Source organism: Taudactylus pleione, unplaced genomic scaffold (genome assembly GCF_031769625.1).
Source record: "Taudactylus pleione unplaced genomic scaffold, aTauple2 ptg000040l, whole genome shotgun sequence".
Taxonomy (NCBI): domain Eukaryota; kingdom Metazoa; phylum Chordata; class Amphibia; order Anura; family Myobatrachidae; genus Taudactylus; species Taudactylus pleione.
This window is the reverse complement of record NW_028284442.1, coordinates 11883418-11910784: the sequence shown is the minus strand read 5'-3', so window position 1 is coordinate 11910784 and position 27367 is coordinate 11883418. Positions and strand designations below refer to the sequence as shown.

General features: G+C 35.4%; 1 protein-coding gene across 1 annotated transcript in view; it reads left to right on the top strand.

The window, feature by feature from the left end:
- MGAT4C (MGAT4 family member C) overlaps positions 1-27367 on the top strand; it is a 167953-nt gene that overhangs the window by 86083 nt on the left and 54503 nt on the right. The window contains exon 2 of the mRNA XM_088453794.1: positions 25068-25167. The gene's annotated coding sequence lies outside the window, so the exon portion shown is untranslated. The remainder of the gene's footprint in view (positions 1-25067; positions 25168-27367) is intronic.

The window sequence follows — 27367 nt, the reverse complement described above, 5'->3', positions numbered from 1 at the left end:
TTATATTTGTACTCCACATGGCAGAAGAGTGCTTTATTACAAGCCAACTTAACTTTCTTAAAATGTGGGTACATTTATCTTGATTTCAATTTTATGCTCATATTTTTAAATATTGACTAACTCTCGAAGAGATAAGGCGGTTTGTCATAATTATAGCTATCGATCACAATAAATGGCATCTTAATTGTAGATGAATTCTGGAGTGAAAACTGTTCTGTTGATTGTCTACAAACATACACACACTACTTACTAACTGTGGGCCTGATTCAGCAAGTATTGCTAATCCGCTTATACGCACGCAACGCAGTTGCTAATATCAGCAAGGATATGCAATAATAGCATTTGCAATATGGTCGCAGCCTAACATAAAGACGGCCACTTCCCTTTACTCACATCCGTATACTTTGGTAACATAGCGAAGCAATCGGTAATATCAAGTAATATCGGACCCATACGCACAGTTAAGACAGGTCAGACCTCACTCAGGAATTGCTTACTTCAGCGCACGCTATGAGGCCTCTGACTGCTTATTGTATTGCAGTGGATAATTTATTCTCGCCCCTGCAACGCCGTCCCAAAGCACTGGCATGCCTGTGTTCGTCCGACCACCCCTTATCGCCACCCACAAATGGCACTTCCTGTCAATCACTCTGCAATGGGTCTGCGGAGCCTCTGCGATCATAGTGGCCAGTTCGCGCACGCGCACTGTGATGCATACTCATGCGCAGAATGCAACCATCGACCGATTTCATGGAAATAAGCAACTGCGTTCCTTGCTGAGACAGGCCCTGTGTTTGATTTAATGTGTGTTTTTTTTCTCTCTCACACCCATACATTGGGTACAGGATCACTGAGTACTGAATTGTTTCCCACCTGCAACTGCCACTTGATTCGGTGAGATGCCCTATCCATGCCCCATTCATCTGTCCTTACCAGTCTGGCATGATATTTATTGTTTGATAATTGTGATATGGCATTTTGCTATATTTTTTTTTATTTAAGATCTAACTCACTGTTAATATGAAATGTTTTTGTATGTTTGCTCTATATGGCACTGCAATAATTTTATGTTATGTCATTGTCGGATGCAGTTGAGTGATTTTTTTCTACTACAAATGCATCTAAAAAGCACTGCACATGAGTCCGTGTGCACAGAGTTGTAGTTGCGATTGAGGTACATGGTCCCAGACATGTCTTAAAATGTATTGGCCATTCCTGGGCAATGTCTGGGAGGTGACAGAGAGGTGGTTATGTGGACACGTAGAGATGATCCATGTTACAGGCATGTCACTGAAGTGGTTGCAAACTCAGATGTATAATCGCTCACATTGGAGGCTATTGTCTTATAGACAATAGCACCTATCTTGGGGCTGGTGCAAAATTTAGATTTTTCAGCGTTTAAAGATGCACAAAGTGGGCGTCTCAGTCCTTGCACATTCAGACACATGGTTGTACACCAGGGAAGGGCCTGTAGCAACATTCATATAAAGGGGTCTATCAGTCCTTACACATTCAGACACATGGTTGTACACCAGGGAAGGGCCTGTAGCAACATTCATATAAAGGGGTCTATTTACTAAGCCTTGGAGTGAGATAATGTATATGAAGATGAAATATCAACCAATCAGCTCCTAACTGTTAATATACAGTATGTGTTTGAAAAATTACAGGAGCTGATTGGTTGATACATTATCTACATCCACTTTATCTCTCTCCTAATCTTAGTACATAGAACCCAAAGTCACAGAAGTAATAATGGAAAAAGTGCACGCACAAAAGCTGCTTACTTATTTGAATTGTATTAAAATACTAACATATGTCTGTAAAGTAAAAATATTATTTAGACTTCTATTGCACTTACTGTATTTTTGAACAACATTGCCTTCCTGGATGTGTATTATTTTTTATTTTTCTCTATTCATTTTTTGTTTGTTTGACATGTCAAGTGTTTTATCAATTAAGTTTTTATACTGTATGCATGGTGTAAATAGATAATTTTTGCCATTACTAAACTCACAAGGATTATAAAAAGGTTTTATTTATAGCCAGGGGTGCCGAGAGGGGGGGAGTGGGTACTATTTACCCGGGCTTCCTGAGGGGCCAGGTGGGGGCCCAGGTCCGGCGCCACACCCCCCTCCCTTCTCTCTCCCTCACAGCAGCCCAGCACACAGAGGCCCTGATTCAGAGCAGCTAGCAAGCATTGTGCACTAACAAGCAGCTCGATGTTTATGCACTGCGCATGCCCCGCGTTCGGTGTGGCGAGCGCGAGCCCCGCCGAGCAACTGAAGTTCAGTCACTAAAGGGCTCGCAACAAAACGGGGTGGCTGTCGATGGTGAGTGATAGCTCACCCCGTTTAATGGGCGGGTAGGGGGGGTGGCTGTACAAACATAGGCGTTCCCTTAGGAATGCCTGGCATTTGTAGGGAGGTCTTACTGACATCATTACTGATGTCAGTAGTGGACTTCCTGCTCTCTTAGAGCAGGAAGTCCACTCGGCCTTGCGGCAGCCTAGACCCTACCGTAGGGTCTCGTCGCAAGATCGATGGTCGAGATTATTGCGATGGTCTCCTGGCCGCTCACACAACCTGTGGGTGGTCTCCCACAGCTTTGCGAGTGACCGGAGAACAAACAAAATGCCCACAATCCCAGCGTGCGGGCAGCGGCAGCAAGTGGCTCTGAATCAGAGCCAGTGTGTGCTGAGCTGCAGTGAGAAACTGCTTGTGGCTGCTGAGCAGCAGCCAAAGCAGACACCTATGCCTGTGGGGGGAAGCGATCACACTGATCGTGCCCACCCTGGCTTTGCGCTGGGCTGAGGGGCTCACAGTGTCTCCTCCCCAGCACGGAGCGCCGTTTCGGGGTGCTGCAAAAGTGTGGGTTTTGTTTTCCTCAAGGGGGGTGTGGCCATGCCTCCTGTGATTAGGCCACGCCACCTCGGTACCTGGGCCCGGTAGGGCCCTCTATGGCCCTGTTTATAGCACAGGTCCCCCTCTTTTACAATATGTTGTATACGTTTATGTCTGTTTATGTTAGCAAGATAAGTAATCCATAGGAACTCCAAGGGTAAATTGAAGTAGAAGAGTTGTAGTGTGGTGCCAAAGTGCAGAATCTCAGGATGGTGACACAAATCCAAGGTCAGACACAGGGTAGGTAATCCAAGATTGAAGTTTGCTGTAGCTCAAGTCTAAAGCTGGGTACACACCTAACAGATAAATCTGTAGATGATGGTTGTTCATACGCACTGAACAACCATCATCTTTCAACTGTCAGTGGGCCCTGCTTGCCGGGGGTCACACCGCAAGCCTCTCCCCACGGCTACCACTGCATGTGTACAGGCGGTTGGGTGATCGCACGTACACACAGCACAATGGACAGCCGTTCACAAACATATCGCTGGTACACACTGGCCAACGGGCATATAACAGGCTTCCCCTTTATGCAGATTTAAATAGATGGAATTCAGTAGGGTTCATACAGTAATTGATCTTGTGGCTCATGGCACAAAGATCTCACTGCTGCAACCAAACATTTGGCAGTTTGAACCCAGCGAACCTTTGGAAAAATTCATTTTTCATTTCGACAGCTAAGCTATTGCACCATATTGGTAAATGCCAAACTGTAGTATGAGTGCAATTAAAGGGTAACCCTGATGGTATACAGTCAGAGATTCAATGGCCAATCTGTGACAGGAAGTTAGCAGAGCATCCACAACATCTATCTTGATGTTCAGTAACATGACCTCTGACAGTCACACATCATTGATTGATTAGCCACTCTCACAGGCAGTCATTGCTACATGGATGCTTGTTTCTTTGCTGTTTATCTGTGTACTGAGCTTGACTGAACTTTTAACTTTAATTGATCTCTACCAGCCATATCCTTTTGCTTCTTCTGCTCCTGTCAGTCCAGGGATTTTTGTACTTTGATGATATGATTACTGTATGTAGATAACAAACTCCATGCAGAAATATACAATGACGACTATAATAGAAATTGTACATCTGTCACACTAAGTAGACGTATAAGAAGTAAATATGTAGTCTGCACCAGTTAATGTTTGATATCTATACTACATCCCAAATACTCCTTTATATGTCTTTTTATGTAGGGGCTTTCAAGTATTTTTTTATTAATAAAATTATGTAGAAACTGCAGTTTCCACACAAGTTTATGAATTGTTCCTATGTATTATTATAGCACAATGCAGGAGATTTTAAAGAAATCTAATATCACAGTCCCCATTATTGTCAATAGGGACTACAATCTATGACCTATGTCCCAAACTACAAAAAGTGAAGCTTCTCTGAGTTTGCTACCAGTAGTTACACCATCTTCAGATGGTGTAAACTGCATTAAGATTATGGAGGCTTATGAGCAGAAGAGAGATATTTCAATCTCTCTACCTCAGCATCCCGGCTGGCAGCAGTGGGATGTCACTGTAGGCATGTGCAGTGTCTGCTTCCACAAATGAGAAAGACTTCTACTAAATGTCGGGGATATAACTTGCATGGACAGAGCTTACCGCCACCGCTGTCCCTGCGAGTTTTCCTTCGTTCATAGTGGGGATACTTTCATTAAAAGATCCCATGGAGCCTTAATAATCATGGCAGTGCCGCAATTATTAATACATAGGCTTATACTTGCCAACTCTCCCTGATTGTCAGGGAAACTCCCTGAAATAGTAGCAATCTCCCTGAAGCCCTGAAGTGTCTAGCAATCTCCCTGATTGCACTTTACCACAATTATGTAGCTGTTATACAGTTTGTTTCTGAAATTGGCTAATTCCAAAGAAAAATAATATGGTGTTTAACAAGTGCTACCATTCTTCTTTTTTTTAATTCCTGTGATGATCCTTAATGGACAAACCCCCATATAGTAAGAATAATGATACAGCAATAATTTGTTGACCTAAAGATATTTTTAATCTCTCCTTAAGGGATCTATGTATCAAGTTTTTTTTCATAAAATTATGTAAAAACTGCAGTATCTGCATAATTTTATGAATTGTAGCTATGTGCTACAATAATAGCACAATGCAGTACATTTCACAGAAATCTCCAGCAGAGTGCTAATTAGCACTGCAGATTGCAGTACCCATTATTATCAATAGGGACTATGATCTCAGCCCTATGAAGCTTTTTGGAGTTTGGTCCCAGTAGTTACACCATCTTCATATGGTGTAAACTGCTTTAAGCTTATGGAGGCTCTTGAGCAGGAGAGAAATCCTCTAATCCCTCTCCCGCAAACCTCCAACCGGCGGCGGAAGCTGACACTGTGCGTATACGCAGTGTCAACTTCCCCTGGAGTAGACTTTCACAAAAATGAGTAACTTCTACAAAATGCAGAGGATGTAACTTGCTGGAACAGTGGTTATCGCAACTGCTGTCCCTGTGAGTTTCCTTTAGTACATAGCAGGGATATATCTTCAATAAAACTTAAAATATCTGCCATAAAATGGATCCTTATACTCATGGCAATTCTGAAATTATTAATATATAGGTCCCATAGTCATAAATAAAAATCCACAATATTTTTGACAACTAAATTGATGATTTATTGCAAAGAGTTTATTAGTGTTTTCCATAATGGTCAAAATTTGTTGTATTACACAATGTCAGGTACAACCCTGGCTGTTTATAGTATAACATGTGGAGTAAATTACAATCAATTAACTTCCTAGTTTTTCATTGTTTACATTTGTAGATACTTATAGATAAGTCTATGGCTGTGTTTTATATAAAGATGAAATGTTGTTACACATTCATATGTCATCAAATATAGTATCTATCATAGGGGACAGTTACATTGGAGCAGTATTATTGTATCAGTCTGTGATTGAACCATGGTCTCTACTATTCATTGTTTCTAATCTATCTCCTAGTAAACTAATCACATATTTTATTGCTCTGAAATGTCATAAAGCGTCTTATCACTTGCATAGTATCAGTGCCTATTTGTACAGCCATCTAGTTATAGGTGAGACTGGCAGTGGTATCAGCTTCCATATATAATTAGAGAATGTCAGAGCTCAGGTGTGACCTATAACAGTGGATGTGCTCAGCATTCATACAGACCATTCCCAGTCCTGTCATTATATTCTCACCATACTGCTAGGGGCGTATTTATAATGGGTGCGAGGTGTGTGTTGCACATGAGCTCCTGGGTCCAGGGGGTCCCACCCACCGCACACCCTGCTCCCAATTAAATATACTCACCTCTCTGTCCCAGTGCTGGCTGCAGTGCTGACAAAATCACTGGAAAACTGTCCATTTCCCCTGTGATTCTCGCATGTACAGTAGAATGTCCAGGAATGTGGCTTGGGCGCCATGTTCCCAGAGAACTGCGTCACCGTAGAGGAGGGGTCCCAATCGAGCCTGCACATGGGCCCCGTCCTCTCTTAAAGTGCTTCTGCATCCTGCTTTAACTCACAGAAAATTCTAGACCTATTCATAATCATTGTAGTGTTTACTGCACTATTTTTGTTAGTTACACTGGTTGAAACTCCAGTATGCATTTTTCCATCAGGCTTTATGAAGGCTTAATAAATACAGTATCTGGCACTCACCATTATTTCCACCCAATCACATATAGGATTATATAGTAGTTAGCCTTCCTCATCCTGTATCTCATCATCTACTTCTCCCGCACACCTGCTACACAACCCTTGGGCTCTCTGCCCCTGAACTCCAATTATCTGTTTTTGTTTTTTCAGATGAACTAGACCTGTCTTCAGATGAACCAGACCTGTTCAGATGAACTAACAGGTTTCATCTGACAGTGTAATTTCATTTGCACACATTGCATCAGTGGCTGTGTCGATATTTGTAGTGCTATTTGTACTGTACTGTTTTACCCTATATTGTCTTATTGTTTTGCCCTCTGTACAGCACTGCAGATCACTTGTAGCACCCTATAAATAAAATGTAATAATAATAACAATAATGAATCCTGCTCCACCTTTATCTCTATGTATGTTTGTTAATAACAACTGCTAGAAGCATTGACACAGTTACAAACTAGGAATACAACACTTTACACATGATTATGAAATTGGCCCCAAAGCGTGACATTTTACTATGGTTTTTTTTACAAAAAATATTTGCATTTTGTGCCAGCAGTATAAATTCCATGTTTTCTTGTTTTTATATCAAAAGTGCTAAGGGTATTAAAAAAATATTTCTAATACCACTTTTAGACAGGAAAAAGCTGAAATCTTGGCTTTTACCTGACATTTGCATACCGGGTTGTTTTGTCAGTCCTTGTCTGTACCCCCCTTCAGACAGAAGAGCAAATTACCGGGTCAAACATTTCAACCCAGTAATTTGAAATGTTTGACCAGGTAATTTGTTTTTCTGTCTGAAAGTGATATTATAAATGTTTTCAATTTGTTATTTTTTTTACATTTTAAATGTCAAAAAACAACAACATTTAGCCCTTTGACTGATAGACCTAGGATTTGCTCTTTATATTCTAACTATGACAATTTCAAATAAAATGTTATTCTTAATTCTGAAACCTCTTTCAAAATGACCTTTGCAAGTGATTTTTGGTCAAGAAACATTGATATTTATAGAAAGTTTAAATCAGCTTAGACAGATCCATTATCTCTAACTTATGAGCACTGGAACACAAAGAGATATTGTGCCTATGTACTGTTAACTCTTGCCTGAGCATCCAATTCTCTTTAGAGAAATCGGTGTGCATCAGCTAATGTATTTATTTGATAATGTGCTTTTTACTAAACTCTGGTGCTAACTTAATATAAGACTGTTTATACATTAGTGATCGTATGAAACGGGGAAAATTATACAGATGACAGCACTATCAACAATAATTTTTCAGGCTAATTCAATTGACTCTGAAACCATTTGATAAACTGCATTCCAATTTTAAATGATCCTATTGGGATAATATTGGCTGCATCTATAGCAGATCTACAGGCAGCTTGCCAGAGTTTCCTTATTACTATCCAACTATGGGATTGGATGAAAACAGAGAGTAGCCTTTTCAGCTTTTCTTCTGTTTATCTGTCACTTATGTACAATAAAATGACAAATGGTATCTAGGAAAGTAATAAAACTCTGAGAACATATGATTTCATATTTGCATTCTGATTAGTTCATTTTTGCCATTTTAACAAATCATGGTGCATTTCACAAAATTATTTGGAGACTCAAAATGTTTAAAATTCATAGATTACACTGGTCAACACGAATTTTGAGTCTGGGTTCTGCATATCTGATTTTTATTTCGTCCACATTACTAATTAAAGAAAAAATAGTTTTACCCGAAAAAGTTTGCTTTCGTAGCTATCAAAATAAAATTACGGATTTTAAGAAAATTTCCCTATTTTCATACCTTTATTGTGTGTAAAAATCAAACTGGCTTTTGTTATGACTTTGAATTACTTTTATTAACAAAATAAATGTAAAACAAACAACTACTGTAACAGAATATATAAAAAAAAAGTTTAAAAATGAATATTTTTTGTATTTCTTCTGTGATTGTATGGACTTTCTTGTATTAGCCCCCAAATATAATCCCCCATCATACTCTCATTGTATTGCCACTGATAACCACATTCGAAGTCCATCACATCTTGATGAAAGCGTTCACCTTGCTCTTCTGAATAACCACCCATGTTATCTTTAAATTGGTTCAAGTCAGCATGTAACATATGCACTGTAAGGGAAATTCTGGAACCCATGAGTTTAAAGTTATCAAGCATAGTTGAAATAATCTCTTTGTAATTCTCAGTTCTGTTGTTTCTGAGAAAACCATGAACCACTGCTTTAAGGCTGTCCCAGACTTGTCTTTCGTGAGTGTTGTGTAGCTGCGGAAATTCATCACTCGCCATTATTTTCTTTATTTGTGCTCCAAAGAAAATACCGGCTTTAACTTTGGCTTCGGACAACTTAGGAAAAAAATTCTATAGATATTGAAAAGCTTCAGAATCTTGATGAAGAGCCTTTACGAATTGCTTTATAAGGCCTAATTTTATATGCAATGGAGGCATCAATACGTGTTTAGGCTCCACAATTGGTTCCCATTTGACATTATGGTTTCTTCTCTGGAACTCAGTCCGCTTAGGCCATGAGTGCTGTTGATAATGCGCTGTGTCTGTACTACTGTTCCATAAGGAAAAGTATCAAGGATATTTAGTATACCCGCCTTGAATTCCCATCAGAAAGCCAACCATCTTAAAATCCCCTATCACTGGCCAGGTGTACTCTTTATACTTTAAACTCTCAAGCACCATTTTCACACTCTCCTAATTTTCTTTGTGCATTATGGAATGAGCCAAAGGAAGAGATGAAAATTTATTTCCATTGTGAAGAAGGACAGCTTTTAAGCTTTTTGTAGAACTGTCTATGAAAAGACGCCAGTCAGAAGGAATGCATGGGATTTCTTCAAACAAGCCCTTCACATAATTAGAATAGCAAATCTTATTTAGTGAAAAAGCAAGAAAATGCTTCATGACGCTTTCTTTGGGCACTTATTTTAACATTTGTTTCAAGCAAATTCCACTGTTTCAACCGAGAAGCTAGGATTTCTGCTTTAATTTTGGGCAGGTTCAAATCTCTAACTAAGTCATTTAGCTCTTTTGAGTTAATGAGGTGTGGTTCACAACTTACTGATTTGATCAAGAAGTCTTCGCTGTCATAGCTACTACTAAAAATTTGTGATGCAGGCACTTGGGAATCCTTCAGCTCTGGACGAGAAGGTACAGGAAAATTTTCACTAAGGGGCACTGGAGCAGATGTTAAAGGTAGATCTGGATAAAAAATCTTTTTGCCATTTTAGCCAGTCCGACGTTTACTTGGGTTAACTATACAAAAATAGCAATCTTGAACATGATCAGTGGGTTCTCTCCATATTCTTGGCACTGCAAACCTCATAAAAAAATTCTCCTTGATACCAGGCTAAAAATAAAAAAAACTATCATAAGCAACGAATAAATATAAAAAATATAGTTGAAATTGGCTTAAAAGATGTATTGTGTCTACTTACCTTCTAAATTGTGTTTGTAGTTATTACATGAGAAATGAAGCACCCAATTTTTTTCTTGACTTCGAATGGGTAGTTTAAAATAAGCTTCATAGGTTTCACAAAGTTTTAAATTTGTAGTGAAAACAAATTTTTTATCTCTTGTTTTGATAAATTTGCCACAAATATAGCAAAATTAGTCTACATCCTGTTTCCAACTTCTTGAGGTCATTTTTGGACCTAGCATCACAAAAGTATCATATTGTCTTGTTAGTGATCTCATGTGACAGGTTAATGTTCTGCGCACTGCTAGTAAAGTTTACTCTGTTCTGTGCAGATCTGCATTTGTTTGTCTATGCTTAGCTGCCTTTTGCCATGTGACTGGTCAAAGGGTTAGATCATCCTTTTTTGTTACTACTCATTTATCTGTGCATGAGTTGCTGACAGGCTATGTTAAGTTTCCTCTACCCCAGAGATTTATATCTTCTTACCGTGCACTGCTTATTCTCTTATTTGTCACATGTACAGTGATCTATTCTACAGAACTACAGCTATATTATATAGACAATCATTCCAGTCTGTATTAATAAAAGGTTTACAATTCCAGAAATCTCATCATCTGTGCATTGAGAGATGCACATGGTTTAGCTATCTGAATACACTGCTTACATGTAACGAGGGTCAGAATACCACTTGCTTTCCCCCCCATTCATCCCCTCCCTTACTTACTAAAACATGCTTCACCTTATATGGTCATTCAAAAACTATAATATTTATTGATCATTGTAAAATGGACAAAAGCAGTTTGAAAAAATAAAGAAATTTTTGGTTATTTTTTGATAGAGAGAATTAGAAAATAGTCATTAAAATAAAGACTACATTTTTTTTGTTGACTGTTGTTATCAACATGTCTTGTATGGCTTCAATCATTTTCCTTTTTCTGAATTAGCACATTAGTATGCTTACTAAGTGCACTTACATTTATGGTCTAAATTATTTAATATTGTCTGTGAATTTTAACTCAATGTAGCAAGTATCAAACTGAATGAATTTATTGTAACTATTTACTGTCTAGTGTGTAAAATGTACTGTATGATGACTGATTATTAAGCATTAAAAATTGTGCATTACATTTTTACAATATCCCTCAAAAACATTTTTGCACTGAATAAATAATACTGAATCTTTCTACCACTCATATGCATCTCTGTAATGTTCTTTGTAAAGTGTAAATGTAGTGTATGACATGTTACTCAAATTAAGTATCTGTTGCCTTTCCATTGTTGCTTACTGTTATTATCCTTTGGGTAAAATATGCAGCAAGTTCTGATCAGTGCACTTGTGAATGAAGCTCTATTTGCAGATTAATGCTAGGATATATTATTTGGTTGCTTTTTCATTAAAATGCTGATTTTTTATACATATACCATTCACCAGTGAAAATGAATCAATCATTATTCATGTCTATTTTGCTGGGAGTGGGTCTATTTGTGTGTTCCTTACTTACAATTGATGGGAATTTACAGTTTACATTTGAACAAGCACTGAACACTATCCAAGGAGCACAAGCAACAATCTTCATCTGCTGCACCCATAAACTGCATTCCCTATCTTATTGTCCTCAGCAATGCAATGCAATGTAATTTGTTGATTTTGTTTCTCATTATTATCCTTATGTTATTAACCTTGGTCCCCTGCCACTCAATCTGTATATCCTTAGAATAACAACATCATTGGAGTACAGAAGCAGACAAGGACTCCTCCCTTCCAACATAAATTGTCTTGCTTTATTTCACTTGCATTCCCATCTTTGATGTAAAGTACAGAACATCTGGACTTTCAGCTTCTTTCTGTGTGTTGAAAGCAGAGGAATCCATACAGAAGTTCTTTCAATGTTTAAGTGTGTTTAGTGTACACTTAAACTGCATAGTGGGTCTCATTTAGAAGTCCAACAATCACACACATAATTTTGAGTTTCATGCAAGTTGCACTTGTGGTAGACTCATCTGTAGATCAAAAGCATACAGGCAGGGCTGTCAGGACATGGTTAGCCCTATAAGTGGGATGGGAAGCATGCCGGCTCACCATAGGTAAAAACAAATATGGGTAGGGGGTAGCAGTGCATGTGTAGTATTGTATTTCCCCGACATACATAGTGAAAAATCTGTTCTGCTTGCTTGGAACTATTATCCCTATTCCATGGAAGGAAGAGTAGTGCTAGGGGTAGAGGTCTTTAAACCCATCTTCCCACATGGGAGTAGTTGACTAAATGCTTCCATGAACTGAACTTTTGGAAACATGGTTTCATTGTGATAATATATGCTATCACTTTGTTTGTAGAGTGGTGGCCCTGAACTTGTTAGGGCCAGCAGCTTTACACTATAGGATGTGTTACATTGCGTAAATTCGTAACTGAACTACCTTCTTACACGAAAGACACTATGGACGTTTTGCAGAGATTAGAGGATGTCTATATTGGAACAAATACCTGGTTAGTAACCTGTGACGTTGAGTCACTGTATACCAGCATTCAACATGAAACAGGAATTCAATCTGTTAGATTCTTTCTAGAGATGGAAGGGATGAACATTTTTGGAGAATTTTTGTTGCAACTTTTGACTTTTGTCCTTACTAAGAACTTTTTTGTCTTTAACGACCAATTTTTTCTCCAGCTGAGGGGCACAGCGATGGGGGCAGCGTGTGCCCCCACGTATGCTAATATCTATCTCGGCTGGTGGGAGAGACATATGGTATTTAATGATGAGAACGAAAAATATACAAAAAATCTTCTATTATGGATGCGATATATAGACGACATTCTTATACTATGGGAAGGTCCTGAGGAGGAGTTGAGGGAGTTTATTGATATATTAAATTCCAATCAACTCAATTTGAAACTTACCATGGAAATGAGTCGTCAGGAAATACATTTTCTGGATTTGAAAATACAAGTAGCAGAGGATGGCCAATTGGTCACTGACTTGTTTAGGAAACACACTGCAACTAATAGTGTATTGCACCATAGTAGCTCTCATCTTCCATCCATTTTGAGGGGTATACCAAAGGGCGAGTTTATGCGTGTTAAACGCAATTGCTCTAATCAAAATCAATATCAGATGAGATGTCAAGAACTTAGTCAAAGACTGATAGACAGAGGATACAGCAAAAGAGCTATCAAAAAGGCAAAATATGAAGCAGATCAAAAAAACAGACAACTTATATATCCCAAAAAAAAGAGAGTAGAGGAAGAATCCACAGATGTAAGATTTATTGGTGATTTTTGTCAGGAGTGGAAAGAGATCCAATTAGTATTACAAAAACATTGGCATGTACTAATGTTGGATCCCGATCTTGCAATAAATTTGAAACCGAGAGTACAGATGTCATGGAGAAGGACACGAAATCTTAAAGACCACTTAGTACACAGCCATTTTACCAGGAGAAATAAAAAACAACTGAAAGTAACTGGATCATTCAAATGTGGGGGATGCAAGGCATGCCAATTTATGACAAGGACTTTGGAATTTAAAGATAAATTCAATAAAATACATAAAATCAGAGATTATATTAACTGCAATATGTCAGGAATTATCTATTGTATTAAATGTCCCTGTGAGAAAAACTATGTTGGCATGACAACGAGACCCTTTAAACAAAGAACTTTGGAACATGTGGGCAACATTAGAAACTCTATCTCAGATTTGATGAAAAAGAAAAAACTGACGTCTGTTGCCCGACATTTCCATGACTTCCATCAGAATGATGCCAAATTATTAAAAATTTTTGGTATTGAAAAAGTCCATTTGGGCATTAGGGGTGGAGATTTAACACAGGAACTGTTACACAGAGAGAGTAAATGGACCTATCAATTGGGAGGCCTTAATCCAGAAGGACTTAATGAATATATTAATTTTGGAGCATTTTTATAGATCAAATTATGATAAATACCTGTCAATAAATGAATATCTTCTAATAAAGTATATTAACAAAATAAATAGTTGTATTTTATTTTATTTTCTTTTATTTCTTTCTTTCATTATTTTATATTCAATTATGATATTTAGAATATTATGATTTAATCAATCATCTGGTGGGTTCTTAATATTTTATTTCACATTTTTTATTTTTCACTGTTTTGCACTTTGATTTTGAATAAATAATAATTTTATGCACAATTAATTATATGTGAGTCTATTAACATAAATCACTATATCACTCACAACTTATGGTCATAAAGTATGTTGTTAGTATCATTATGGATCCAAATATTAAATGGATCATGTGATACTATTTATTCATTCATGTCACCAATATGGGCACTATTTTATCTTCTAATATAGATAATGATATTAAGATTATTATTTCATAGTAATAATTAAGTTTCACTAAGGTTTATCTATACACTTATAAATCCCACATATAGATTATTGATTAGAATAATCATAGAATATAATAACATCGTTTCTGATTTAAAAAGGATATAAGAATAATAATTTTGATATATATTTTTTGGTGGTCCTTATTGCCCTCTCTACTATTGATTTAAATTTTCCATTTGATATTTTTGTTTGGACTTGAAGATAGAGCCTTTACTGTGTAACACACTTTGATTGGAGGAATCAACTGTCAATCAATTAAAACAACGATGATTGGTTATGCACTAGTTTAAAAGGAGAGGCAACCCGCAATACGGGTTGGCCCCTATGACTAAGCCACTGGCGAAACGCGCGTTAGGGTAGGGAGGACACGCTACTTGGCGTCTCCTCCGTTTTAAGAGACAAAACCTATGTTGTATTGAAAAGTTCATTATACACGATACCGCTGAATACTCTTTGTTATTGTCAATATATGTGGATCATGTAATATGACATCATGTCATTGATTAAAATGGAAAGATTCATGTGATATTAAGAGCTGAATCTGCACAGCTTGTCATCCTTTATAACTGTTTATTACAAGTGAGAATCAATTACCACTATACAATATTGCTAAGTGAAGTGATCATATTGGAGACAGGGTTAATCTTGTATATTTATACCATAAAAAAAGATACTATCAGCGTGTGGAGATTATCTAAGTGCATTATTGCCGGTTAAAACACGTGTGGCAGTGAACGCTGAATATATGATAATCAAATTTCAGTGTGTAGTGCTGTGGATGATACAACTTATGCTAACTTAAATACAGAGTATATCATATTGTCATTGAATTATATTGCAAGCTGAACTTGTATAGCTTGTCATCCTTTACAATAATATAAGGGAGAATCTATTACCACTATGTAATATCGCTAAGTGAAGTGATTATACTAGAGACGTGGTATATTTATTAAAAGACACTATCAGCGTGTGGGGATTATCCAGGTGTATTATTGCCGATTATAACACATGTGTTTGATCTGAATAAGCTGAGTATAGGATAATCATTTTCAGTATACAGCGTTGTAGATGACATAACTTATATCAACTTAAATACATTGTATATAAACTGGTGGGCCCTATCCAGGTTTATTTCTGCCGATTAAGACACACGTGGTAGTGATAGCTGAATACAGGATAATCAGCTTTCAATACATAGTGCTGTGGATGATACAACTCACATTAACCTAATTTTATTGTATATCATAATTAAAATAAGAATCTATATCGTTCATCATTGGTGAAAATATTATTCTCATTATATGAGGAATAATTGAATGTGACACTGCTGAAATGGATATAGGCAGTGATGAACAATAAATCTTTACTATTTTTATTCAAATTATTGATGTGAACAAATGAAAATACTTACCTATACCAACAAATGGAGAAAATGCAGTGATATACAATACAGCACTGCCGTATATGGTTACATATTTGAGACAGTATAATGTGAGAAGATAAAATGTATCAATAATTTATACACAGCAATAGTTATATTCAGCAGCTCAATAGGATACTGTTGATTTATGAGCTACTGATCCAAACAACTGACGAGCACCGCAATTTATGAAGGAGGTGACATCATATATTGTCACAGGATATGTAAATAGGAGCAAATTCATCAGTGGATTTCCATATTGGTAAAAAAAGTGACAATAGATTGATGCTATTAAATATCTTTAATGAAGTATGTGGACAACATAAGAATAAATAGAGAAATAATACACGTAATAGGTTTTGTCAATATTTTTAATTATTCTTCTTATAAACATTTTTTATATATTTCGCCTTAATAAAAGTTATGTTTTAATTTAGAATCCAGGCTCTTAATGTATTGTATTTATATTTACTCAATATAATCTGTGTGTGCCCGATATGAGAATACTTTTTTTCTTTATTTGGTTTGAGTCATGTAAATGCTTCTCTATCAGTAAGTAGAACTAAATACTTAACTCTCCAGAGTCTCACATCAGTGCTATCAGCGCTGTAAAAATTGCCTGGAAAATGGCAGCCGTGGCCATTTTCCCAGCGTTTTGCGCTTGCGCAGTTGGGAAATCACTGGTAAAAAGGCTGCTGTGCCATTTTCCTGGTGACCTGCACATGCGCAGTAGACTTTGGGCACAGACTAGTGCCCAGAGTCTACTGCTGCGACGCTTTGCTTAATGAACCGCCGGCCACCGGATAGAGATGAGGTGGCCCCAGATGGAGACTGCACACGGTTCCCCTCCTCTCTTAAAATGCCCCTGGGTTAGGGGCAGGGAGAAGAAGAGATTTAGTATACTGGCTTCCAAGTGTCGGTATCCTAATCCTGTCAGGATTGCCGGCATCGGGATTCCCATACCCAACCCCTTACAAATCCCTAGAGAAATTAATCATACCTCTACTGTTACATTCCACTGTCTATATCTATTGCTCAAGACTCTATGGATGACTCCCATCCTAAAGCTCTTAAAACAGGCATCATTATATTATCAAATAACTTGTTATATGCATTCTGTTACAGTACATTTCCTTATAACTGCCTTTGTGGTTGAATTTCAAGGAAGAGTATATGTACAGTATATAAATGGGTCTCCATATTTTATTTACTGAATGGGGCATAGCATAAATCTGTCATACTGTACATATAATCATATGTTAAAAAGTTCATGTTATTATATTACTGACAAAAATTAAATCACATGTAAATAATCAATATCATGTTTATTCCAATATGAGACATTTTCCATATTTTTTTTCAGATTTTTAATATGTACAGAAATATATTGTTTGTTTCTAATTTCTTCATGAAAATAATTAAATATATCATTATATTAAAAAAATCTATTAAGGTGGCTGCTAGATAGTAACTTATTGCCCTCAATTTTACTAACATTCTATTTAAAGTATCTTTAATGCTAAACAAGTATTACTTGAGCAGTTCATCAACCTCTTTTGTCCCTGTGGAAAATTACTTAATTACATTCGTTCAGATCAAAATTCAGATGTTTTCTAATGAGTGTGTTAGAAAGACGGTTTGCTGTAAGAAACAGCTCCATGAGGATTCCTTGTCTCAGAGTTATGTTTTGAATAATGATAGGAAATAAAAGAAACCTGAATTTGCATAGGAATGTGGAAGAAATATCGCTAATAATATATACTTATGAGCAGAGAGTTACTGATGTTATCAGCTGCACAATGCCCACTTACTTCAGTTTAAATTAAATCAGTTTGTGTATAATGAATACACAAGCTGTTAGTGAAAAAAAAAATTTCCCCTAAGACTGAAACTTGAGATGAAAAATAATTTATATGCTTAGCAAAAAATCAACAAATATTAATAAGCAGATGCTATAATAATTTAAGAAACTAGAGTTTATATACTTGATAAGTACTACAACAATGTTTGGGGGTACATTATTTGTAGGGTCACAGAAAAGCATGTGCCACAACTGGTAATTAAATATATTTTAATTGAACGATTAGCTATTGTGAACATATTCTAGTATGATTTAGTATAAATTATAATATATTACAACTCAGGGCTTGATTTAGCAGATAACACAGTGTTGATGTTTTACATAGATTACCTATATTCCCTTACTTGATTGGGAGTAATTAAAGGTTTATAAAGATATAAAACTGTGATTGGAAATGTAAGCTCCACCACCTGCCAAAGTCATAGATGACAAAATGAATTGGGTGTATCTTGAACTTTGATGCATGTGCAGACAGCTCAGATGAGAATGAGTTGAGTTGCAGAACCAGGTATACATCCTAGGAATGCATTATCAGCACTGTGACTGATGTGGAGCAATTGAACAAGGAACCACAAATAAGTTATTCAATGCTTTACAACACTGATTTTGATGTACATTTTTAATCCTTATTAAACTGAAAGTTAATAAAATGTACTTCATTATTGTGCGCTATATATATATATATATATATATATATATATATAAAGAAAAACAAAAGAAAACTGAGGGAAGGCAGGGAAAAAATTCTAAAAAAGATAAAATAAAAGATTAAAAAAAAAAGTTTCATAAGTTCATAAGTGATAACTTTCACTGTTGCCATTGTCTCGAGACCATTGACCTGTTCCAGGGGAATGTAGTTTAAATCACAGTGTGAGGGATGCTGGCACTCATAATATCGGCGCCAGAATCCCAACACCAGTCAGAATCCAGGAGCCAGCATTCAGACCCCGGCATCCTAACGGTAAGTAGTTGGGTTAGGGGGAGGGTTTGGGGTAAGGGTTTAGCATTAAAGGAAGGATTAGGGTTAGGCACTAGGGGGTAGGGTTGGATTTAGGTTGTGGTTGGAGGGTAAGTCTAGGCACTAGGGAGCAGGATTTGGTTTAGGGTTCAGGGAGGGAAAGTTAGGTTTATGGGTAGGGTATCTACCGACACATCATTATCCTAACCCTGTCAGGATGCTGGTGTCAGGATTCTGACCACTGGGATCCTGAGCACCGGCATCCCGTACCTAACCCGTTCCAGGGGATCAAACAGACATTATTTTTGTTTGTTTTTTTAGTTGTATTTTTTTTTTCAAAGTGATGCTCAGTTGCAGTCTAACTATTACTATATATAATATTGCTATTTATGAAATAAGAGAAAAAGTTAAAGAAACTAGGCAGCCATAGAAAATCATTAAGTATTTTCAAAACTTCAAGATATATTTAGAGGAATAAGGAAACAGACCCAAGAGATTGCACAGCTCTAAATATATTAGTTTAGAGAGTGATCATTTTAATTTACTGTTTATGTTGAATATTTATGTTTAAACTTGTCTTCCTGTCTAGACCTTTTCAACTTGCTAATTTTTTCTTCTTTCATGAAATTAGAGTTGCTTTAGGCTTTCTGCATTAATAACTTTATTGCTTAAGTTGCTATTTTCTGTGCTTTTGAAGTTATTTATTGAACCCTGAAGCCTTGACAATAGATGTTTTCACGCACACCCCTCCAAAAAAATGTGCTTTTTAATGTAAGTATTCACCATAGTGATAGAATCACAATTTTGGGATTACATCTAATTTCTTGATTGTGTACTTATATCACACATTCTAAATATTGAATTTGAACAAATGCCATATGCTGTAAATTTTATGTATAGTATTTTTTCAGCCAATACATTATGGTAGAATGGTGTTTATAATGTTAATTTATTATCACAATACAGAATCACATTTATGTTCAAATTCTAAAGGTAAAATATATATGTCTAATGTATAATAATCCAAATACATAATTGTATGATCTAATTAGTCAAATAATACACCTATTTATAATTTTTCAACCAATAACAAATTTGAAACACACTGTACTTGTCTACTGTACTGTACCTTAAAGCTTTTATTTACAAATATGTTGCTCTAATAATAGTATATCACAAATATACAGATGTGTCCTGCTACATATAACCAACCAAAACACCAGTATACATGACATACTTTCATTAGTTTACAGACTTTTCAGAGATCATGACTAGCCATTCTTATCCCTATACAAACATCATAAAATGTGTATATAATTTGTGTTCACTATAAAATAAAGTTATTCTATATTAAGAATTACAGATGTACCTTACAATACCGTATTTTTTACTTTTCGATCAAGAAAATATATATTTTCATTAATTTAATTAATTCTGGTGCCCAGGAAAACCTGTTTCCTAGAAAAGATACCTCGGGTTAACTCATTATAGGCAAGCCCCTGGCATGGTTTGCATCTATTTGGGTTGTATATGGTTAAACAAAAAACTATACCATATAAATAGTTTATTATTGTGATCTTCATCCCAGTACTATCTGTAGTTTACCATTTTAGACTGCTAATTACAACTTCTAGAAACCATGGGTCTATTATCTGGAATGTCATTCTCCTTAGTTCCAAACATAGGCAGACCAAAAAAAGTAACACTGTTCAGTAGTGTCATACAAAGCAACATGATTACTTTGCATGTTCTCCTACTATAATTGCAAGGACACAACTGAACAATTTGACAAGGATAGGAATTCTAGGGGTAGTGTGGAGAAAGACCAAGTCATTTAATATAGTAAAAAATAGAAATAATTCTTATCTGTAAAACTCTAAATACCAAACATTTTTAATAATGCAAACCATATCTATGCATTCCAACATGGATTAGGTTAACTGTTCTGGAAATTGTGGTTTGTATCCTCCCCCTTTTGATGGAACACAGAACCAAAATCATGTTGTAGCATCTTACAGGACAAATGACTTGAACTTTATTACAGATTATATTTTGATTCTATAAAATATATTTAAATTACATAAAAAAATATTTATAAAATTATAATATATCTTTTAGTGACAATAGTGTGTGTATCATATGGGTTAATTTGCTTACAATTACTTATATAGTTTAAATGTTTCCTTTACATTCAGTTTTCAATTTAAACAATATTTATTGCTCAGATGCATTATGTCTTTGGCTTTGTTTCCATTTCTGAAGACACCTGAGATTTATTTAGTCATTTCATCAAGACAAATATACTCATCTCAGAGTGTAGTCTGTAGTGCTGCCATTTTAATTACTATTTGCTAATATGAAAGAATGGTTATTAATTTTCTAGTATATAAAATTACTCCTTCAAGGATATAGTTCCTAAATTTTGTGTCAAAGCTTTACCAATTAATTAATTAGCCTTAGATATTAGGCTTACATGCCTATTACATTACATTTATAACTGACATTTAAGTGTATCTTAGCTGTCTATGTGATTTCATTTCCTGAAGTAGCAGCTAATGCAAAATTGAAGAGAAAACCTTTTTCCAAAGAAAAATGCAAAAAATGTGAAATTTGTAAGGTTATAATTAATAGAAGAGAAACATCAGATGGTTTTAAGCAGGAGTGTATTTATATATAATGTTACACTAGGCAAATTTGAGTAATGAGGCCCCAGAGTGCATTGATAGTGGGATTGTGGTACTTGAGGGTCAATTTTATAAACAAAAGAATGACTTTTCTCTAGCATTTTAGCTGGAGAAAGTCTAAATATTGTTTTAGTAACGTGAAAATCACTGATTTCTCCATCTTTTCATTTCTCTATTCCATTCATGCAGGGCCCATTAGTTTTAGGGGGTTTGCAATGAGCTTCTATCATCTTGTTTGAGAAACATAATACCATCTCTGGATCTTTTATTTTAATGTATTGGTCCAGTATTACATCTGATTTATATAATTATTTTGGAAATAGTTGTAGACTAGAAGATAATTGAAGCCTGAACACTGCTGTCTTATACAAACTATTATATTCTTTTTATGTAATGTTTACTGGAAATGGGTTTAATTAAAGTTCAATCATCTTGGTTGATCAGTGTCACTTCATTACAAGAACATAAAAGCAAGTGGCAAATAAGCAGGTTTTATATATATATATATATATATATATATACATGCACACATACGGCAGGTAAAATAAGTATTGAACAAATCAACATTTTTTCAGTAAATATATTTGTAATGGGGCTAAATTAAATTTTAGCCAAATGTCAGCAAAAATCCATGCAATCCACACATTCAAGGAAATCAAACCATAGATGTCCATAAATTAAGTTATGTGTAACAATTTGAAATGACACAGGGAAAAAGTATTGAACACATGAGGAGAGGGAGGTGCAAAAAGGCATGAAAAGCCAAGACACCAGCTGAAATCTATCACTAATTAGAAAGCAATCCTGCCCCTTGTCAGTGCAATTAATATAAACTGGTTCAGTCCCAACTGATAGCCTATAAAAATGTGTCTCATTACCAAGGTGTCACACAAGAAACATCTCATGATGGGTAAAAGCAAAGAGCTCTCTCAAGACATTTGCAACCTTATTGTTGCAAAACATACTGATAGCATTGGTTACAGAAGGATTTCTACATTTCTGAATGTTCCAGTGAGCACTGTTGGGGCCATAATCTGTAAGTGGAGAGAACGTCATTTCAGCATAAACCTGTCAGGACCAGGTGCTTGGACAGAGGTGTGAAAATAATTATCAGAAGAGTTGTCCAAGAGCCAAGGACCACTTGTGGAGAGCTCCAGGAAGACCTGGAATTAGCAGCTATAATTGTTTCAAAGAAAACAGTAAGTAAAGAACTCAACTGCCATAGCCTGCATGCATGCTCACCACGCAAGACTCCATTGCTGAAGAAAAAGCATGTTGAAGCTCATTTATTTAAAGTTTGTTGCACAACATTTGGACCAAACCTATGAAATACTGGGAGAATATAGACTGTTCAGATGAGACCAAAATTTAACTCTTTGGATGCCATAATACACACCATGTTTGGGGAAGAAATGGCACTGCACATCACCCCAGAAACACCATACCAACAGTGAAGTTTGGAGGTGGGAACATCATGGTGTGGGGCTGTTTTTCAGCATATGGTACTGGCATACTTCATATGATTGAAGGAAGGATGAATGGAAAAATGTACCGAGACAATCTTGACAAAAATCTGCTGCCATCTACTAGGATGCTGAAGATGAAACAAGGGTGGACATTTCAGCAAAACAATGATCCCAAACACACAGCCAATAACACTCTCAATTGGTTTCAGAGAAAGAAAATATAGCTGCTAGAATGGCCCAGCCAATCACCTGTCTTGAATCCAATTAGAAATCTATGAAAAGTACTAAAGATCATAGAAGAGGCCCACGGAACCATCAAGATTTGAAGACTGTTGGTGTAAAAGAATGGGACAAAATCACACCTGAGCAATGCATGTGACTAGTTTCTCCATACAGGAGGCATCTTGAAGCTGTAATTACCAACAAAGACTTTTGTACAAAGTATTAAATAAATTTCAGTAAGCGTGTTCAATACTTTTTGCCTGTGTCATTTCATATTATTACACATAACTTAATTTATGGACATCTATGGTTTGATTTCTTTGCATGTGTGGATTGCATGGGTTGTTGCTGACATTTGGTGAAAATTCATTACAATAGCCCCATTACAAATATATTTACTAAGAAAATTGTTGATGTGTTCAATATTTATTTTACCCGCTGTATGTATACACACACACACACACACATATATATATATATATATATATATATACTTTCAGATCACACAAACTATCAGTGATATGTTAATTTTCTCCAATTTACATTGATTCAGAACGATCAGAATGACATCAAAATTAGAAAAGGAAAATCCCATACATATAGGAATTCTACACACAGAATACTTCTCTGTGTGATAGATTTGGTTAGATTATATAGTTACAGTTATAAGTGACCATTAAAATCTTGAAAAATGTTATTTTAAAATAAAGCTTTTGATCAAAATTTTCTTTGTAAATTTTGCATAAAAATACCCTTAAAATGTGTTCCTTAACAAATGTTTTGATTTAATAAGTAATTAAAGAATCATGAATTGTTTAGTTAGAAAGAGCTATATTAGTGCAAAATTCTCAATGTCCTATGAATTTAACAGCACATTACCTCATAATAATGTAATGCATTTTAGTAAAATGCATAAAAAATTAAAATGATACTGCTTTATCTATTAATAATATGTTGCAAACTTTCATTGGTTTTCTTTTGATTTAAAACTTCAACATTTGTTAAACCAACTCACAAGTGGTCATGTTGGAGAGCTGGAGGCTTTATGTAATACGTATAGCTGTTGCAATGTTTTGTTGTTGTGGCATGAGCCTTATAAAGGAATTTTCTATTACATGCATTGCAACATTTCTGGAAATAAAGATCTGACCTCCTTCATCCTTCAGGTAGCTGAGGAGGGAAGAGAGTTGTGTATATGTCTTCTGGAAATCATTGATCTAACTATACAAATATTTATTTATTTATGTAGGCCTGTAATATAGATTTTTGATATATCTATAAGAAAGAGAACTCAGTCAAATTGTGAAGTAATTAAGTGGTGTTGTGTGAAATAAGCAATTTAATATTCACTTACTGTATGTGGACTAATACAATAATGTATGCTCTTGAATAGAGACAGTGCAAAATGTTTCTTGGTCATGAAGAGGGAAAACAAAAGCATAAGGTCTTGAAGTGGTTAAAATTTCTAAATATTTTAAAGCACTTGTAATATATTTCAGAACTCTAGAAATCCATTTAGAAAGCTTGAGGTTTCATATATATCAAGAAACACCTTTACAAGCTTCTTCCAGTATAATTGATTATTTGCACAGAGCCATGTATCTGTGAAGTTCAGAATACCCCAGGGAAATAATGTAAAATAGATTAGGAGATTAAATGTGAGAAAATTGGTTTTTACTAGGCACATTATTAATCTCTTTCTAAAATGAGTTTTTCATCAAAGTTTGCCATTGAGCACTCCAGCTACAGTGTCTTGATCAATAAAGAAATTAATTCAAGAAAAAAAGCAGTCAAAGGGGAATGTGGGAAAATTTCCACGCTTTATTCTGCAATGTACACAGTTTTAAACTGTCATTTTTAAAGCACGATAAGACAAGAGTTATTTTTTTTTAGAAAAATGCCAGGACAACTCACATCTCTGCTGGGATGTTCTATGAATCCATTGCTTTCAAGTTATTAAATATGTTGCTATATATCCAACTTTAAAACACAATTATTCTTTCCTTTGCTATGTTACATTTAAGGTATACTGTTGTTGTAGTTGACATTGTTGTTAATATAACAAAAATGATTTATTTGTTTCTTGTCTACAGTATCAAGTCCCTTAGAATGATGACATCCAATTTTTATGTTTCCAAAGAATACTGACCACTACACATCCTATGAAAAGATATGTGATAAGTAAATCAAAAGGTAAATTTACTTTTTGATTGCTGTATTTTAGTAAAATGTTTCATTGCTTTCAATTATATATCAGTATTTTGGCAAAGTTTTGCCCATCTCTACCTACAGTATAATCCCAATTGGATTGATCCCATATATTGTATGTGCATGTTTCTACATACAGATGTGTTCACCTTGCATTTTTGGGCTATATGACATAAGATCCATTGTGCATCTTAGATGCTGCACCACAGATACATAGTTTAACACTTTTGCATATTTTTTGCACCATGTAGCATCACAACTGCACACAATCAGAAATATAGTGTAGACAGGAATTAGAATTTGGAATTTTCTCCCAATCGTAGCACTGTAAATTTGCATGATGTTGCATGGTGGGCTGTATGGTGTGGCTCAGTCATTTTGGTCCCTGGTCTCTCACCTTTTTTGTCAGATTAGCATCCTTGATTTTCTGCTTTATTGCATTAGAGAGGCAATTTTAGTAAAAAAAACAAACAATTTTTCATGACACATTAACTAGCCCTGTTTGGATAGGTTAGTGACAACCCATAACCAACACATGACCTAAAGTAAATTGTCATTATAGCAAACTATTCATACACACACACACACAAACTGGAATGGGTATGTAATACCAGCAGTCGGGATGCCTCCTGTCAAGATACCAATTGTTTACATAACTGCTGTAAGATAACATAATGCCCTCAAAGTCTATAAAGTGTTGACATAATAAATCAATGTATGTTACGATTTCTGAACTACCAGCAATAGGTAGCCCATTTGTTTGGATGATTGGGGAATACTCTGCATTTCTTCATGCAAGTCATCATTGTCTATATATGATTAAGAGGAAATATAATCTATTATCTTGATATATGGGCTGTCCAATACTATAATTGCTAAAATTAAATAACACATAATGACTAGTGACTAGTGAAAGTGCAGGGAAAATAGGAGTTTTTGGGTCAATTATTGCATTACAAAAATAAACATGTTGAGGTGACACTGTGTTGTGTGGGTTTTTGTACATTTACAAAACTAATTGTGCTGTGGAGGAATAAGTGTAGGAAATAATAGTTTTTTCACAAGTCAATGTGTTTAAGATTACAGATGTTGAGACAGACAAGCCTGGAAACTCCCAGACAGATAGTATCTTTATGAAATCATTGTTGTGAGTATCTTTTTTTATGCATTAGCTTCAACAAAATGGCCAACTTTTTCTTAGTTGTTTTTCTAATATTTAAAATTGAAAACTGTAGAAAAAAAATGGCATGTGCTCATCTACAGTTCCCTAAAGTGAAAAATTGAGAAAGTAACTCTAGACCCTAATTTTAATATTTTTTTTATTTTAATTGGTTGTGAGGGAAAAGTAATCTTAAATTTGTAGAGTAGTGTTAATTTAGTAAGATGGACAGAATTATGCAAAGGGGATTAATATTAATATTAGATTTTGTATGTTAATATGATATTTTATATGTAAATGTATAGTTTATATTAGAGATGAGTGGGTTCGGATTAGTTGGGATTTCCATGCCGAGTTCAGATTTTTCACGGCAAAAACATGGGACTCAGAAAGAGGCAAAATGTCATCTTTCATGGAAAAACATCATTCCTGGACAAAAGTCCAGGAATGATGATGTTTGTCCATGAAAAATGACATTTTTAGCCTGGAAAAATCAGAACTCATCGTGGAAATCCGAACTAATCTGAACTCGCTCATCTCTAGTTTATATAAATTTATATATATATATATATACACAGGTTGAGTCTCCCATATCCAAAATGCTTGGGACCAGGGGTATTTTGGATATCAGAATATTCCATATTATGGAATAATTGAATACCATAATGAAATATTTTAGGAATAGGGTCCAAATCTAAACACAGAAATCATTTATGTTTCATATACACCATATACACACAGCCTATAGGTCAGTTTATACTTTATTTTTAATAATTTTGTGCCTTAAACAAAGTTTCTGTACATTGAAATATCAAAATGCAAAGGTTTCACTATCTCAGTCATGCTAAAAATATTCAGTATTTCAGAGTATTCCGTATTTTGAAATATTCCATATTTCGGAATACTTGGATATGGGAGACTCAACCTGTATATACTGTATATATTTTAATAGAAGTTTCATAACTAACTACTGCACTACTGCCCAATTTCTGTTTTGCATGCAATTCTGTACTGTTTTGTTATGCT